This window comes from Sarcophilus harrisii, chromosome 6 (genome assembly GCF_902635505.1).
Source record: "Sarcophilus harrisii chromosome 6, mSarHar1.11, whole genome shotgun sequence".
Taxonomy (NCBI): domain Eukaryota; kingdom Metazoa; phylum Chordata; class Mammalia; order Dasyuromorphia; family Dasyuridae; genus Sarcophilus; species Sarcophilus harrisii.
The window spans coordinates 27,976,632-27,994,537 of NC_045431.1; the positions used below are offsets into that span (position 1 = coordinate 27,976,632).

At 38.4% G+C, this 17,906-nt stretch overlaps 1 long non-coding RNA gene across 2 annotated transcripts in view; it reads right to left on the reverse strand.

Moving 5' to 3' along the window:
* SMIM14 overlaps window positions 1-17,906 on the reverse strand; it is a 64,774-nt gene that overhangs the window by 8,261 nt on the left and 38,607 nt on the right. For both annotated transcript variants that reach the window (XR_004230342.1, XR_004230343.1), the window contains one exon: window positions 12,312-12,360. This is a non-coding gene — a long non-coding RNA (small integral membrane protein 14). The remainder of the gene's footprint in view (window positions 1-12,311; window positions 12,361-17,906) is intronic.

Below are 17,906 nucleotides of genomic sequence, written 5' to 3' on the forward strand. Positions count from 1 at the left end.
GGAGTGATTAAAAAAAAGAGGCGATCACAGAAATGGGGGGAAGGGGATCTCCAGCATCAGCAACCTCAGGGAGATGGAACCAGCCCCAAAGCTCTCTGGATTAGCAGCTAGTAGTGGGCGCCATCCCAGGATCCGAGTTCTATGTTCAGTATCATTTGGTGATATTAAGTTGGAGACCAATTCCAACCACTGGGCCTGGGCAGAGGAGGGGAAATGCAGGGTTCTAATATAGGGCCTATGAGGAACAGACCCTCTTCTCTCCTCCCCCCTCACTTCGTGGAAGCCAGTGCCAGACCAAATGGTACCTCCAACAACTCAGAGGTTCTGCTAGGAAGTGAAGTAGCTTTGAAAATGCTGGGATAAGGTTTCACTACCTGATGAAAAGCTTTGTGAAAAGTGGACAGAAGTTTGAAAGAAATTAAGATTTGGCCCAACATTTTATAACAAGGTGAGTTCTCAACAGAGAGGTGACCTAGATATAAAAGGATCACATCATAAACATACTAAAGAAACATAGAAAAAATGACCCATTATGTCTACATTTAGAAAAACCCAAAGCAGACTAACATATGTTTTTAACATACTAAAGTTTGGGCTGAATAGTGACCTACCATTTGCTTCTTACCAGTGCTCTAAAATGGAAGGAAATAAAGGAAAGGAAATAAGCATTTTTCAGTCCCCTGCTTTGTACGTAGCACTATGTAGCACAATGCTAAGCACTTTTCAAATGCTATCTCATTTTCAAAACAACCCTAGGAATGTCAGTATTATTATTATTATTCCTATTTTACAGTTGAGGAAACTGAGGCAGACAGGTTAAATGACCTTACATGCCTGAGGTCACAGCTGGATTCAGGGATTTCTGACTCCAAGCTCCATCTGCTGCGTCACCCAAGTGTCTCTAATGGAGTATTCTGACTTAAAGTGTAACCAAGAAAATTAGCATTTTTAATCATTAAAAGCAAAAAAGACTTCAATGATAAAAACTCAAATGAGATGGATATTACACAGATGGCGTCATTCTGATTGCCCACCTGCTCACTCTAAGATGCTGTCGATTCCATGGAATTTCTTCCAATCTAAGAAATGAAGGTAAGGTTATTTTTTATGTGCCCAGTACAGTGCTCTACACTGTGGTAGGATACATAAGAAACAGGATGTTTCCTGTCATCAAGGAACTAAATGACAAAACTCACATGAGAGACGCTAACAAACATAAATAAATGCCGGGCTGCTGGGGGAGAGATTCAAATTCAGGGCTTCTTAACCTGAGTTCATAAAGTTAGGGAAAGATTTCAAGAGGTCCATGAATTTCCATTGGAAGACATTACATTTTTATTTTCACTAATCTCTAATTGCAATTAACCCTTTCCTTAATTATTTAAAAACTTGATTCTGAGAAAGTCCGTAGCATAAAACCATTAAGAATCTCTGATGCAGGTAATGTAAAGAACACAGGGGGAAGATCATGGTAGGCCATTGGGTAAGGTTGGTCTAAAAGATCTGGTGCATGACTGAATCCTGCTTCTAAAAACCAAAGGTGCCTGGCTCTACAATTAATGTCTGTAAGATTGGACATAACCTTAAGGTCCACTGAAAAGACCTACAGACATAAATAATGTTATATGTAAATATTCTTAGGATTATGAATAAAATGGTCTACGACTGTCAAAGAGGAGAAAAGATGGGTATTCCCTGGGTTTTGAGTGAGCAAAAGAAAAATATGACCAGTCTTCCACCAAGCCAATAAATATCCATTTAAAAGCCAACTACACAATAACCACATTTTTGTGACTATTTGTTTAAATGCATTTAAAGTACTAAATGTATTTAAATGTGCAAACTTAATCAAAAGAATAGTTGTTGTAAAAGGAAATTTTCTAGAAATGTGTTTTGTAAAGAACATATATTAACCTGATTTTTTTCTCCCATTAAAAGTGTGTTCTCCAATTTGCTAAGATTTAATCAGTTTAATTAGGATTTTTGGAGTAAAATCTATGTGCAACTTAATATTAGTCTTTTTGCTTCCCAGCAGTCCCCCAATATTTGACAAAAAAAGATGTAATTTTGTGGAGCTTTTTTTTTTTTTTTTAAATAAGGCTGTATTGACATTCTTTGTATGAATGACTTTTTTATAGCTTTTTATTTACAAGTTACATGCATGGGTAATTTTTCAGCATTGACAATTGCAAAACCTTTTATTCCAATTTTTCCCCTCCTTCCCCCCATCCCTTCCCCCAGATGGCAGATAGACCAATACATGTTAAATATGTTGAAGTATAAGTTAAATACAATATAACTATACATGTCCATACAATTATTTTGCTGCACAAGAATTGGACTCTGAAATATTGTATAATTAGCCTGTGAAGAAAATCAAAAATGCAGGCGGACAAAAATAGAGAGATTAGGAATGCCATGTAGTGGTTCATAGTCATCTCCCAGAGTTCTTTCGCTGCATGTAGCTGGTTCTATTAATTCTTGAACAAATGGAACTGATTTGGTTCATCTTCATTGCTGGAGATGGCCAGGTCCATCAGAACTGATTATCATATAGTATTGTTGTTGAAGTTTATAATGATCTCCTGGTCCTGTTCCTTTCACTCAGCATCAGTAGTACTGATGAGGTCTAGATCAGTATGAATGACTTTTTAAAAAGACTAATTACACGATGGATTGTGTTGGGGCGCAGAGAGGCTTTAACCCCTTCTCAGACCTTCCTCTCCCTGTGGCCCTGGACAAGTCTTTTAAACCTCAATGTCAAGTGTAGCGAGATGAGCCAATGGGCACATCACAGTAGAAAACAAGGGTAAAACACTTCACAAGCCTGAAAGGTCCTCAATAATCTGAGCTGTCATGATTCTCTAAGCCAGACGCTCCAAAGAGTTAATGAAGGAGACTAGGCTAAGCCCGAGAGGGATTCACAGTCAGGAATAATGGCAGTAAGAGTCCGATACCTCCATGAGGGAGGCCTCTTCCTGGCTATGTTTCTGGAGTAGATTGGGAAGGAGTGCTGGAGGGCCATCAGTTTCACAAGAATGGCTAAGAACTGACCAGCAAAGTTTCCAGAGGCTGTCCTGGTCCCTAAGGTAACCATGGCCCAGACAAGCTGGGTGCAATGACCCAAGCAGGAGCAAACAGGGAGGTCAGAGGCCCAAGCAGGGGCCCTTAAGAAGCCTGAGCAGCAGAAAAATGGGGGAGCGCAATGGCGACAATGGAAAGGGACCATGGTTCCTCCACAGTTTACCGGAAGCCCCAGGACATGCCCTCTTTACATATTAAACTTGGGGTGAGGACTTTGCAGAGGGGGCTACAAGCCCAATAGGGAAGTATCAACATAAGGCTGAGATTGTATTAATAATGCCAAGGGCCAAGTCCTGTGATTAAGCAAGGGAAGAAGGAAATGCAGGAAAGCCTGTCCAGAAGGCTGTGTCTTACAGGGTCAAATGCAGAGATCCCATGGAGACTGGGAAAAGGCTGTAGCTTTGGGCAAAATGAAAATGGTTGCCAGCATAACAGCCCCCAGACTGGGGCAAATCCGTGCGGCTCCAGGAGCGGCCGGCACCCATCCCAAGGAAACCTTCTGAGGTGTGGGGAAGGGGGTGGGGAGCCGTTCCTGTGCATGGTCCTTCTAAACCGGGACTTGTGACTAGACATCCAGGAGAATGCTTCACGTTTCCGATGTTCATTTCCCTAACTCTCACTGGGACCGCCAGAACCAGGGGCTTCCTCCTCAAGTTCAGCTGCGCCCCCCGACATGAGCTCGTCTGCGGCCCGAGCCTGACAAGCAGTTGTCCGGGCTGTGCGGGCACTTGAGAAAACTTAGAGCTGTAAAACCCACAAGATCCACTCAAAAATCAACACTGGAAACTGTAAGAGAGCAGAGGCTAAAAAGGCTGGTGTCGGTCGGCCACGCTGTGCCACCCTTGCTCTCCACCCTGGGCCTGTGGACCAGGAGAAGCCACGGCCAAACGAAGACGGGGCCAGACGCCAAAATGAGTTCTGAGAAGCCAGCCAGCGAGGCTGCAGTGCCACAGAGCCTCTTGGGAGGTGGGTTGGGCCTGGGGCTGGGGACACCGGCAAGGTCAAGGCAAATCACCCCCCCGCCCCCCCCCCCCCCCGCCTCAGTCTCCTTTTCTGCCAAAGCAGAAGGAAATTACAAACCACTCCAATCTCTTTGCCACAGGAATCGCAGATGGGGTCATGGAAGATTTAGATCCGAGTGAAGTGACAGAACAACAATGTTATGTAATTTAGATTAAGAGACTTTTCATTTAAAACAATGGGGATTTATTTGGTTCCCAGCTGTGGCTGGCTCAAAAGGTCACAAAATACCACAAATGTATTAAAAAAAAATCCCATACTAGGCACTCAAGATTATTTTTCAACTGGTGTAACTGATCTGAACATTAACCCCTAAAACAACCCAAGAAATCTATGAGATCATGCTCATAATTCCCATAGGGCGATGAATAAATTATTCTCAGACCATCACTTGGCTTTTTACTTTTATACTCGGGTCCAAATTCTTTTTCTCCCTTCAACCCCCCTCCCCCACATGCTGAGAAGGCAAGAAATATTAAACCCATTCTACATATGAAGTCATGCAAAATTCATATTCATGTGGCTCCCATCCACTCCCATTCCTGCCCCCCCCCCCCAAAAAAAATTAATAAATAAAGCTTCGTTTGCACCCAGAGTTTATCGTTCTTTCTCTGGACATGGATACATTTTTTCATCATGAATCCCTTGAAATTGTCATGAATCACTGAATCAATCAGAGTAGCTCAGTCTTTAACAGTTAAACCTCACTGCAAAACAGATGTTACGAGGGACAGTGTTCTCCCACATCTGCTCACTTCACTTTGCATTAATTTTCCCAGGATTTTTTTTTAATGGCATTCTTCATTTCTTTTTCTAATTTAATGTTCATGTTATTGTCCCCAATTACATGTAAACAAAAACTTTTAAAAATAGTAGCTTTTTATTTTCAAAATACATGCAAAAATAATTTTCAACATTCACCCTTGCAAAACCTTGTGTTCAAAATTTTCCTCCTTCTCTTTCGCTACCCTTTCCCCTAGACAGCAAGTAATCCAATATGTTAAACACATTCTGTTGTTCTATACAAATTTCTACATTTATCACGGTGCATCAGAAAAATCATGTCAAAAGGGAGGAAAATGATAAAGAAAAAAACCTCAAGTAAACAATAAAAAAAGGTAAAAACATTATTCTTTGATCCATATTCAATCTCCACAGTTCTCTTTCTGAATGCTCTCTCCAAAAGAGTCAAGTCCAACAGATACATTGTTGATGAAACTGTGAATGGATCCAGCTATTCTGGAGAGCAATTTAGAGCTATGTTAAAAAAAGTTATCAAACTGTGTATACCCTTTGATCCAGCAGTGTTACTTCAGGGCTTATATCCCAAAGAGATCATAAAGAAGGGAAAGGGACCAGTATGTGCCAAAATGTTTGTGGCAGCCCTCTTTGTAGTGGCCAGAAACTGGAAACCGAATGGATGCCCATCAGTGGGGGAATGGCTGAATAAGTTATTGTATATGAATGTTATGGAATATTATTATTCTGTAAGGAATGATCAGCAGGATGATGTCAGAGAGGCCTGGGGAGACCTACATGAACTGATGCTGAGTGAAATGAGCAGGACCAGGAGAACATTGTACAGGGCAACAACAAGACTATACGATGATCAATTCTGATGGATGTGGCTCTCTTCACCAATGAGATGATTCAGACCAGCTCCAGGTCATGTGATGAAGAGAGCCATCTGCACCCAGAGAGAGGACTGTGGGGACTGTGGGAACTGAGTATGGACCACAACATAGCATTCTCACTCTTTCTGTTATTTTTTTCTTGCATTTTGCTTTCTTTCCCAGTTTTTTTTTTTCCCTTCTTGATCCTATTTTTCTTGTGTAGCAAGATAACTGTATAAATATGTATGTATACATATATTTTAACATCTTTAACATGTATTGGACTACCTGCCATCTGGGGGGTAAGGAGGAGATAATTTGAAACAGAAGGCTTTGCAAGGGTCAATGTTGAAAAATTACCCATTCTTGTGTTTTGTAACTAAAAAGCTTTAAATTAAAAAAAAAATTTTTTTTAAAAAGTCAAGTCCATCACAGTTGATCATGTAATCTTGTTTGAACAAAAACTTTTAACATTCTTTCTAAAAGTTGTGAGTTCCATATATTTTCCCTTTCCTTCCCCTCCTCCCTTCTTGAGAAGGCAAGCAATTTATTGGTTAGATCCATGAAAAAATTTGCCATATTGGAAAATAAACCACAGATCAAAAAAACCCCAAGCCCTAAGAAGAATAAAAGCAAATAAAAAAAGTATGGTTTAGTCTGCACACAGACTCCATTACTTCTTCCTCTGGAAGTGGACAGCATTTTCATCTTAAGTCTTTTGAAACTGTCTTGGATCACTGTATTGCTGAGAACAGCTAAGTTAACATAATTCAATACACTATTACTGTGTATAATATTCTCCTAGTTCTGCATGCTTCATTTGCAGCAATTCCCATAAATTTCTGCAGGTTTTTCCATAAGTATCCTACTTGTCATTTCAATAACACAATAGTATTCCACCACGATCATATACCACAATTTGTTGAGTAATTTTCCTCTTGATGGGCATCTCTGGATTTCCAATTCTTGTTCACCACAGAAAGAGCAGCTACAAATATTTTTGTACACAAAGGCTCTTTTCCTTTTTTTTTTAATCTCTTTGAGTACAATCCTAGTAGTAACATGGCTGGATCAATGGGTAGACATGGTTTTACAACCCTTTGGGCACAGGTCCAAATTGTTATCCCAAACAGTTAGATCAGTTCACAATTCTGCCTTAATATGGGCCTATTTGTCCACATTCCCTCTAGCAAGTCATTTTCCTTTTCTGTCACCTTAGCAAACTGATAGGTGCAAAGTTGTTTTAATTTGTAATTCTCTAATCAACAGCGACTGAAAACATTTTTCATGTAACTATAGATAGCTTTGATTTCTTCTTCTGAAAACTGCCTGTTCATATTTGACAATCCCTTGGGGAATGGTTCTAATTTTTACAAATTTGGTTCAGTACCTTAAATATTTGAGAAATTAAGCCTTTATCAGAGAAACTTGCTGTAAAACTTTCCCCCAGTTTTCGAAATGCCTTCTAATTTTTTACAAAACCTTTTTCATTTAATATAATTTTAACAACCATCCATTTTATCTCTCATGATCCTCTTTACCTATTTGGTCATGAACTCTTCCCTTATCTATAAATGTCAGATAATTTCTCCCCATATTTCCCTAATTTGCTACCTTCCTAGACTGTGTAAAATATACTACTATATAAATGAAATTATAACTTGAGGTTCTTATGATAGCATTTGGCATAAGTGAATTTATTCTGGTCTCATCTGGAGTGAAACATTATTTGTTATTATACTATATCAAGAAACTTGTTAGTTGTGTGGTTTTAAATCAAGTTATCTCAGTTATTAATATTAATCTGATAATCTAACATTAATCTGACAACTTATTGTCTTAGAGATATTTAAAATGTGAACATTTCTTTAGTTCTTTTGGATTATGCATATAACTGTTAAATGACTGATATGAAAAAAATAACAATCAATAGTAGATTAGTAACTGAGTTAGTGTCAATATTTTAAGATTTCAGGATCCAGCTCCAAGCTTAAGGGGTTAACATGTAATCATTTGACTTCAATTAATAACTAGAAATTGCAAATGAAAAGATTTTTAGAAATCAGTGTGTATTCAGCAATAGTCTAAAAGTAAAGTTACATTATCTGATTAAATCATGTCCACCCACCTTTCAGGATAAATCTGGAGGACTGCCTTATTAAATCTAATACTGGATAAATATTGAGTAAGATAAAAATATAGATTATTGTCGTTTGTGATTACTATACAAATTTGTTCAATTATTTAATTATTAAAGTAACTCTGAAAGCTCAGTTTTTTCTGGTAAAACTGAGCACTAAATCAAATTCCTTGAGTCTGTTAGGCCGCCCAAAATCCTTTAAGCTAACCTATTTATCTACAGCAGGCCTGATTTTAAACTGTTTTGTAAAACTTTGTATGTATTTCCTAATATATACAAAACTTGAAATTTCCAGGAAGATGGGAATGGGGAGATGGTAAGTCTCAAAAGATAGAGGCAGTGAATTCTAGCTCCCTTAAAGAAACAGAACAGGAAATTAAACCTAGGAACTGTCACCATATGTCTTAAAAAAAAAAAAAAAAAGAGAGTGAATATAGATTTTTATGGATGATAATCTTTTTTTTTTTTTTTTAAATGTACTAGGTCCTACAAGTTAAAATGTGACCATTAGAGATTATAAATCTGGAATTGATTTAAGCCAAAATCTGGTCCTGAAGGAATTAAGTACAGAGTCTGAGAAGAAGAATAGCTTGTGGGTTTATCTTGCAAATGCCATCAAAAGATATCCACTTTTGCTGGGACTTATTCATTTGAACAAAGCTAGAAGTTGGAAATGAAAACATATGTTACTTGATATGCCTTATTTTTAAAATGATCACTTAATGTATCTATGTATCTCACCCCAGAACCTTTTGTTATAACTGGTTAATCTGGCAACTTTTAAATGAATTCATTCTTATAATAGAATCCATCTCTCTAAAAGTGTTCTTTCAAATTGAAACTATTTCTAGTCATATGAAAAGATGCTCCAAGTCATTATTAATCAGAGAAATGCAAATTAAGACAACTCTAAGATACCACTACACACCTGTCAGATTGGCTAAGATGACAGGAAAAAATAATGATGATTGTTGAGGGATGTGGGAAAACTGGGACATTGATTCATTGTTGGTGGAGTTGTGAACGAATCCAACCATTTTGGAGAGTAGTTTGAACTATGCTCAAAAAGTTATCAAACTGTATACCCTTTGATCCAGCAGTGTTACTACTGGGATTATATCCCAAAGAGATTATAAAGAAGGAAAGGGACCTGTATGTGCACGAATGTTTGTGGCAGCCCTTTTTGTAGTGGCTAGAAACTGGAAACTGAATGGATGTCCATCAGTTGGAGAATGGCTGAATAAATTGTGGTATATGAAAATTATGGAATATTACTGTTCTGTAAGAAATGACCAACAGGATGATTTCAGAAAGGCCTGGAGACTTACACTTAACTGATGCTGAGTGAAATGAGCAGGACCAGGAGATCATTATATACTTCAACAACAATACTAGATGATGACCAGTTCTGATGGATCAGGCCATCCTCAGCAACGAGATCAACCAAATCATTTATAATGGAGCAGTAATGAACTGAACTAGCTATGCCCAGAAAAAGAACTCTGGGAGATGACTAAAAACCATTACATTGAATTCTAATCCCTATATTTATGCACACCTGCATCTTTGATTTCCTTCACAAGCTAATTGTACAATAATTCAGAGTCTGATTCTTTTTGTACAGCAAAATAATGTTTTGGTCATGTATACTTATTGTGTATCTAAGTTATATTTTAATATATTTAACATCTACTGGTCATCCTGCCATTTAGGGGACGGGGTGGGGGGGGGTAAGAGGTGAAAATTGGAACAAGAGGTTTGGCAATTGTTAATGCTGTAAAGTTACCCATGTATATATCCTGTAAATAAAAGGCTATTAAATAAAAAAAAATAAAAATAAAAAAAAATAAAAGTGTTCTTTCATTAATTCTGTAAAGGAGTCTCTGTTGGAATTTATGGGAGAGCTGCTGAAATACACAGGAACCACCTGACAGTGCCTGCTGGAGATCCAACTCAGAATGGATCTCCTCTTGGGAGAGGATGATACAAAAAGACTAAGAGGCAGTTGCTGTTCTCTGACCTCTCTGAGAGGCCGTTGCATTGTTTGACCTCTCTCCAGTTTTATCTTCTGCCTCCAATTTATCTCATTCCCAGTCCGCAGCACCTGTGTCAGCAAAGGCTGCCCTGCAACTCCTTCAGATGTTATGATCCATAGCTGTGGAGGGTCTTGGAGAACTGACCTGTCCCTTAACAAGTCTCCTTCTATTAATGGGGAAATAAATAAAAATTTGATTCTAATGTTCTATTTGCATCTGAACTGTGTGTGTGTGTGTGTGTGTGTGTGTGTGTGTATCTCAACATGACAACTAGCCAATTTAAAATTGAAAACTCTCTGGTCTAAAAGGTTTCAAATTCAATTTTCTAGTAAGAAACATAAGGTCATCCCCTGACCTGGATATTAGCAAATTTAATTGTAATTAGTAAATTTAAATTTGTCTAAAATCAAATTTGTAGGAAATTTTTAGCAGAAGCAATTTCTGCAGGTGACCTGAGCTAGAGAAGAACTGTCCTCCTTTTTGTAGTGGCAAAGAACTGGAAATTGAATGGATGCCCATCAGGTGGGGAGTGGCCGAACAAGTTATGGCATATGAATGTTATGGAATATTATTGTTCTGTGAGAAACGACCAGCAGGATGATTTCAGAGATATGTAGAGAGACTTAACATGAACTGATGCAAGTGAAGTGAGTAGAACCAGGAGAAGATTGTACATGGCAATAACAAGATAATATGATGATGAATTCTGATGGATGCCATTGGCTCCTTCAAACAATGAAGTGATTCAGGCCAGTTTCAATGGTCTTGTGATGAAGAGAGCAATTGTACCTAGAGAGAGGACTGTGGGGACTTAATGTGGATCACAGCACAGTATTTTCAACTTTTTTCTTCTTGTCACTTATTTGTTTTTTTTTTCTCATTTTTTTCCCTTTTGATATGATTTTTCTTGTGTAGCATGATGAATATGGAAATTGCACATGTTTTATGTTGGGAAGGGTAACTGGGGGAAAGAGGGAGAAAATTTTATAACAAAGTTTTGCAAAGGTGAATGCTGAAAAGTATCTGCATGAATTTGGAAAAATAAAACACTATTTAAAAGAGAGAGACAGAGAGAGAAGAGCTGCTCTGAGACCACCCCAGAACCACAGGACTACATCAGATGTTTCCAGAGGAACAGACAGAGGCCCACCTATGAAGTACTGTTTTGGGGATTTGGGTTTTTCACAAGACAGTTGGGGTTTCATAACTTGTCCAGGGTCACTCTATTACTGCCAGGTGTCTGAGGCTGGATTTCAACTCAGGTTTTCCTCATTCCAAGGCTGGTGTTCAATCTACTATGCCACCTGGCTGCCTACTTTTTCCCTTTGCACCTTTCACCTGTAAGATCTACTTATCACAGGGAGTTTTCCCCTTTAATTGTATCAGAGCACTATCCACCTTTCCCTTTTCCTCCTCACATTGTCTTCCTTCAGTTGGAAACCCTTTGTCGTATTAGTTAGCCATGGGGCAATGTGACAAGTCATTAATAACCAGTAATCTGGGGAGAGATTCAGAGCTCTTCCCTTCTCAGGTCCTTTACTAATCCAGTTTTTCTTCAGAAAGTCATTACTAATAATGAGATTGCATTAACTCTCCTAGAGTTTGTGGCCACTCCCCTGCAGTAGACAAATGCAAACCTCACTTGTAATTCCGTGATGAAGGAAAAGGTAACTGAAAACATAAATTATCTTGATATGACCTGTGGACTTGTGATGTTCTGAATTGCAAGGAACACAAACAACCGGTAAATAAAGCAGGTGACGGAATGGAGCCTTTGTTTAATCTGTGTGTGGTGCCTTCTGCCAAGTCATCCTGAAGACATTCTGTTGTCTCGCACAATTCTTCCTATGAGATAATAATGGTATGAGCACCTCTGCAGACCTATAGCACTGGGAACTTGATGCTTTTTCCATAAAAGGAAGGGGTGTTTTTAGAAAAACCCTGTGAACTTTAAATTGTCACGTGACCTCCTTTGCTCCTGACAAGCCTGAGAGCGGAAGTTCAATGATTCTTCACCTATCTTAGCATTCTGACTCCAGTTCTGGCCCCATTCCGTCACACTGCAACCACCACTGAAGTCAGGCCCATTCAGACCCCCGAAAGGGCAGTCCACACGTGCCCTCCCTCCGTGGTTCTAATCCCTTGCACACAGAGCACACATTCAGACAAACGCCCTGTCTCCAGATGTAATATAGAAGTTTCTTACGAAGCCCAAGTGGAGGAAAAGCAACAATCAACAAGGCCAGTGTCAGATCAGGCTTTTTCCAGGCTGAGACATCCCAGAATGCCAAGACTACCCCAATCTGGGCTCTTGCTGGGCATCTAACCAGGGGATGTCACCTCTTTCTCTCTCATCCCTGCGGCTTTCCCCACTGGTCCCCCCTCTCTTACCCCCCCACCACAAGCATGATTACTCACATTCCTGAAGGCATTCTGTGTCTGTGCAGTAGGACTGGGACTGCCTCAACTGAAACGAACAGAGGAGGAAAGGCAAGTTAGTGGCCAAGTTTAAAAATGGCTTTTAAATGTCTGAATATTCTATAAGGGACAAATCCTTTTTCCACAAAAGCACCGTGGGCTGCATACAATTTCCATTATGGTATTTGTTCAATCAAACCACTGGGACACCAGTAAGGAATACGCTGATCTCTTGGTTCCTACAGGACATCAATCCAGGTTTGTTCTTTTATGAGACAAATAGTGCAAGAGTGTGCTTGGTGTGGATGTGGCTAAGTCCCAGCATCCCTCCCAGTCTGCCTAGTCCCTCTAAAAAGAAAAGGCTCTACTTGCACTACCCTCACAGGGGGCTGCCTGGAGTAAAACACTGAATAAACCTGACACATGAATAGAAGTGCAGCACACATTACAGTACTCTGCATTCTCCCTTTCCTATCTCAAAACTCCTTCTCCTCAAATGTCAAAACTCTTTAAAAAACAAAAAGACTTGCAAGAGGTCCCTGGAGAAAGTCTTTCCTAGCCCTTGGCCAAGAAGCTCATCCCCAGAGCCTGTGCCACGTGTTCTGCTTGGTGTGGACCAGGAAGAGGCTAACAAGCTCCTCCCACAGGGCTGGCTGGCCTCAGTTAGCACAAGGGTCCAATTCTGCACCCATGCAGACGGCCTGTCTTATGGACACTGACCACTGGTGGGTGGCCCTTCCTGCCCCATCAAGGCCACGGCCAAGAAGTCCGTGAGCCCATGGCTGCTGTCACTGCTCAGTCTTCCTACTTTGTGGAGAAGGGCAAAACTTTGTGACCTTTGAAAGGTCAGAACAGTGAGAGCCAACAGTCTGAGAGCTGAAGTACGTGCCTGGAGTGGCAGGATACACAGGCCAGGCCCCGGGACATAAACCAGGCTGGTGGGAGCCCAAACAAGGACTCTTCCATCAGCTATGACACATCTCTAAGGGAACATGGTGGGCTCAGTACTTTGTAGCAAATGTTTTAAATATAAAACCATTCCTTCTTAGGCACTGAAGCAATAGACGGAGATTATGACTTTCTTGGTTTGGAGGGAAATGCTTTGTAACCGCTGTTTCTTGCTCTGTCTTTGCAGTAAATATGACTTTGTAAAAGTTAATTGATGTTAATTGGCTATTAAGCTAGGATTCTAATTACTGAAGGTTAATATTGAGAAGAACACACTAGAATGGGAACTGGTATTAGAAAAATTATCTCCAACCCCTCAAGGGTATACTTTGAAGCTTGAAAGAGCTGTATAGCCAGCCTAACTTGGAACTGGTAAGTGCGCATGTAGGGGGCAGAAGAATATCAAATGTTTATAAAGGCTACATAAAATTTTAAATCAAATGTATAAGAAGAATGATTCCCCAGTAAATAAATGGTTGGAACAGGCAAGTTTCAAAAGAAAGAAATCCTTAAACTGTCAACAAACCAAAAAATACTCCAAATCACTAATTAGAAAAATGGTAACTAAAAGCAAATTTGAAGTTCTATTTGACACCTACTGGATTAAAGATTTTAAAAGAAAGTAACAACTGCTGCAGGGACTGTGAGAAACAGGTATAATCAATGTTGGGGAAGCCACGAATTGAACCAAGCATTCTGGAAAGCAATTTGGAACTATGCCTTCCCTAACGGTAATAAAACCACCAGAAGTCATTCCAGTATTAGACCTCTACTCCAAAGAGGAAAGAAGGAGGAAAAGAACATGTGCACAAAAATATGTGTTTCAGCTTTTTTTATTTTAAAGCTTTTTATTTTCAAAACATATGCCAAGATAGTTTTCAACATTCACACTTGTAAAAGCTTGTGTTCCAAATTTTTTTTCCTTCTCCCCCACCCTCAGCCTCAGATGGTAAGTGATCCAAAATATGTTAAACATGTGCAATTCTTCTACACATATTTCCACAATTATCACTTCAGTTCTTTTTTTGTAGGAGGGGTGAAGCGATATACATGAAGAAGATGCCCATCAACTAGAGAGCAGTACATGTATGCAATGAAATACTACTGTGCCATAATCAATGATGACAAGGACTGCTTAAACATTTTTTGGACATGGCCGATGCAAGAATCCTTTTCCCCTCCTTGGCAGGGAGGGAGAAAATGTGAGAGGAAAAAAATGTTAATAAGGAAAAAATATTTAATAAAAAAAGATGAAGTTAAAAATCCATTTTCTGCAAGAAGCTTTTCCTAATCCCTACAACTGCTAATGCACTCTCTCTCAAACTTGTATTTAACTACTTTGCATGTATCTTCATTTATTAACTTTATGTTAATGCAATATGTTTTTATTCCTACTTAGTTTCTTCTCCATTAAAATGTAAACTTCTTGAATGGAGTGATTATTTCATTCCCTGTATTATTAATTCAATTGCCTAGCACTGTGCAGGTCACATACTATGGATGCTTTTATTAAGTACTTGGTGACAATTGATCTCTGAATTTATGGCTATAATTTTGTGAGAGAGGAGGTGCAGTGTAACGAAACACTGTAAGTCAGGGGCCAAATCCCATCTCTGACACTAAATAGTTTAAAAGGCAAATCATGGGACTTCTTCAAAAAATAAATTTTTATTCATGTCTTGTTTTTATATCATCTCAGTTTCTCCAACATGTAGCTCTAAATTTGTCATGACTAATATACTTATAACATTACATTATGAGGAGCAATGAAATTACTATTATAAGGGATTTTATAATTTTTTTCACTTTAAACTTTTCCCCCTTAATAATATTATTTTATTTTTTCTAATTACATGTAAACAGTTTTCAATATTCACTTTTGTAAGATTTTGAGTTCCAAAGTTTTCTTGCTCCTCTCCTTTCCTCCCGACTCCCCAAAAGAACAATCAATATTATAGAGACAATATATGTGCAATCACATTAATTTTATTTCCACATTAGTCATGCTGTGAAAGAAGAATCAGAACAAGAGAGGAAAAATCATGAGAAAGAAAAAAAGAGAGCAAAAAATATGCTTTGATTTGCGTTCAGAGTCCACCACTTCTTTATCTGGCTAGCATGTGCCTTCCAGAGGACCTGATTTGCTGAGAAGAGCTGAATCATTCACAGCTGATCTTTACACAATGTTGTAGATGCTCTGTACCATGTTTTCTGGTGTTGCTGATTTCACTTTGTATCACTTCATACAACTCTTTTTTTTAGGTTTTTCTGAAATTTACCTGTTTATCATTTCTTATTGCAGAGTAGTATTCCAATACATATTCACACCCCGTAACTTGTCATTCCCCAACTGATGAGCATCCCTTCAATTTCCAATTCTTGGCCACTATGAAAAAAAAATCCTGCTACAAATATTTAGACAGTGTGGGTGGATCTTTTCCCCTTTTTAATGATCTCTTTAGGGCACAGATTTAGTGTAATGTTGCTGGATCAAAGGGTTAGATCAGTTTATAACTCCACCAACAATGCATTAGTGTTCCAATACTGCCACATCTTCTCTAACATTTATCATTTTCCTTTTCTTCCATATTTGATAGGTGTGAGGTGGTACCTCAGAGCTATCTTAATTTGCATTTCTCTAATCAATAGTGCCTTAGAACATTTTTTTCATGTGACACAGCTTTCTTCACCTGAAAACTGCCTGTTCATATCCTTTGACCATTTATCAATTAGGGAATGACACATCCTGTGACGACCATGCTAGCATCCAGGACACCCCAGAATCAGCCAGAGTCAGGATAAGCAAAAGTCCTTAGTCTTTATTCTTGATCTTTAGACGTAGGATTGGATAGGATGAAAGCAGAATCTCTGCAACCACCTTTTTCCTCATCTATCGCAAAGAGAGACTCTGGCTAGTCTTATTCCACCCCTAAGTCCCTGCTACAATCCTCTGTAAACACCAATCATTGAGCCAGCACAGGATAATGGGAAGGACCATTTTCCAAACATAAACCCATAGAGTATATCCAATCAATAATTAGCCCTAAGTGCTTGAACTGACCTCAGTGCAACCACTCAAGAGTTTCAGCCCTCAATATCCTTATAAATCTGACTCAGTTCTCTCTATATATATATATTTGAAAAATTAGGCCTTTATCAGAGAGATTTGCTGTAAAAATTGTTTTCCATCTTTATGCTTTTCTTCTAATCTTGGCTGCATTGGTTTTGTGCAAACTTTTTAATATTTAATTTAATTGACATTAAATCAAAATTATCCATTCTGCATTTCATAAAGTTTTCTGTAGTTTGAGCATAAATTCTTTCCTTTGCCACAAATTTTGACAGATAAAGTATCCCTTGCTCTCCTAATTTGTTTATGGTATCACCCTTTATCTCTAAATCACATACTCATACTGGGTATCTTGGAATAAAGTATGACATTGTTGTTCTATGCCTAATTTCTGCCATGCTATTTTCCAGTTTTCCTAAAAATGTTTGTCAAATAGTGAATTCTTATCCTAGAAGTTGGAGTCATTGGATTTATCAAACAGTAGATTAGAAATTTACTTTGGTATAGTACTTAACTTGTGTACCTAACTTATACCTAACATTCTACTGATTTACAACTCCATTTCTTAGCCTGTATTCAAATAGTCTTAATGATGGCATAATCTAATTTTAAATCTGCTATAGCTAAGCCACCTTCCCTTACATTTTTTCCCCTCTTTCTTGTTTTTCCAGATGAGTTTTGATGCTATTTTTTTCTAGCTCTATAAATACTTTTTGATAGTTTGATTGGTATTGCACTAAATAAGTAAATCAATTTAGGTAGACTTGTCATTTTTATTATATTAGCTTGTATACCATGAGCAACTGATATTTTTCCAACTGTTTAGATCTGACTTTACGTCTGTGAAAATTGTTTTATAATTGTGTTCATACGCTGAGTGAAATGAGCAGGACCAGGAGATCATTATATACTTCAACAACAATATTATATGATGACCAGTTCTGATGGACCTGGCCATCCTCAGCAAGGAGATCAACCAAATCATTTCCAATGGGAGCAGTAATGAACTGAACTAGCTATACCCAGAAAAAGAACTCTGGGAGATGACTAAAAACCATTACATTGAATTCCTAATCCCTATATTTATGCACACCTGCATTTTTGATTTCCTTCACAAGCTAATTGTACAATATTTCAGAGTCTGATTCTGTTTGTACAGCAAAATAACGTTTTGGTCATGTATACTTATTGTGTATCTAATTTATATTTTAATATATTTAACATCTACTGGTCATCCTGCCATCTGGGGGAGGGAGTGGGGGGGTAAGAGGTGAAAAATTGGAACAAGAGGTTTGGCAATTGTTAATGCTGTAAAGTTACCCAAGCATATAACCTGTAAATAAAAGGCTATTAAAAAAAAAAAAAAGAATAATTGTGTTCATAAAATTTCTGGGTTTGTCTTGGAACCTAGACTCCCAAATACTTTATAATGTCTATAGTTATTTTATTTATTTGTTTATTTTTTGGCTAGGCAATTTTAATTAAGTGACTTGCCCAAGGTCACACAGCTAATAAGTGTTCGTTGTCTGAGGACAAATTTGAATAATTCAGATTTTCCTAACTCCAGGAAGGTGCCC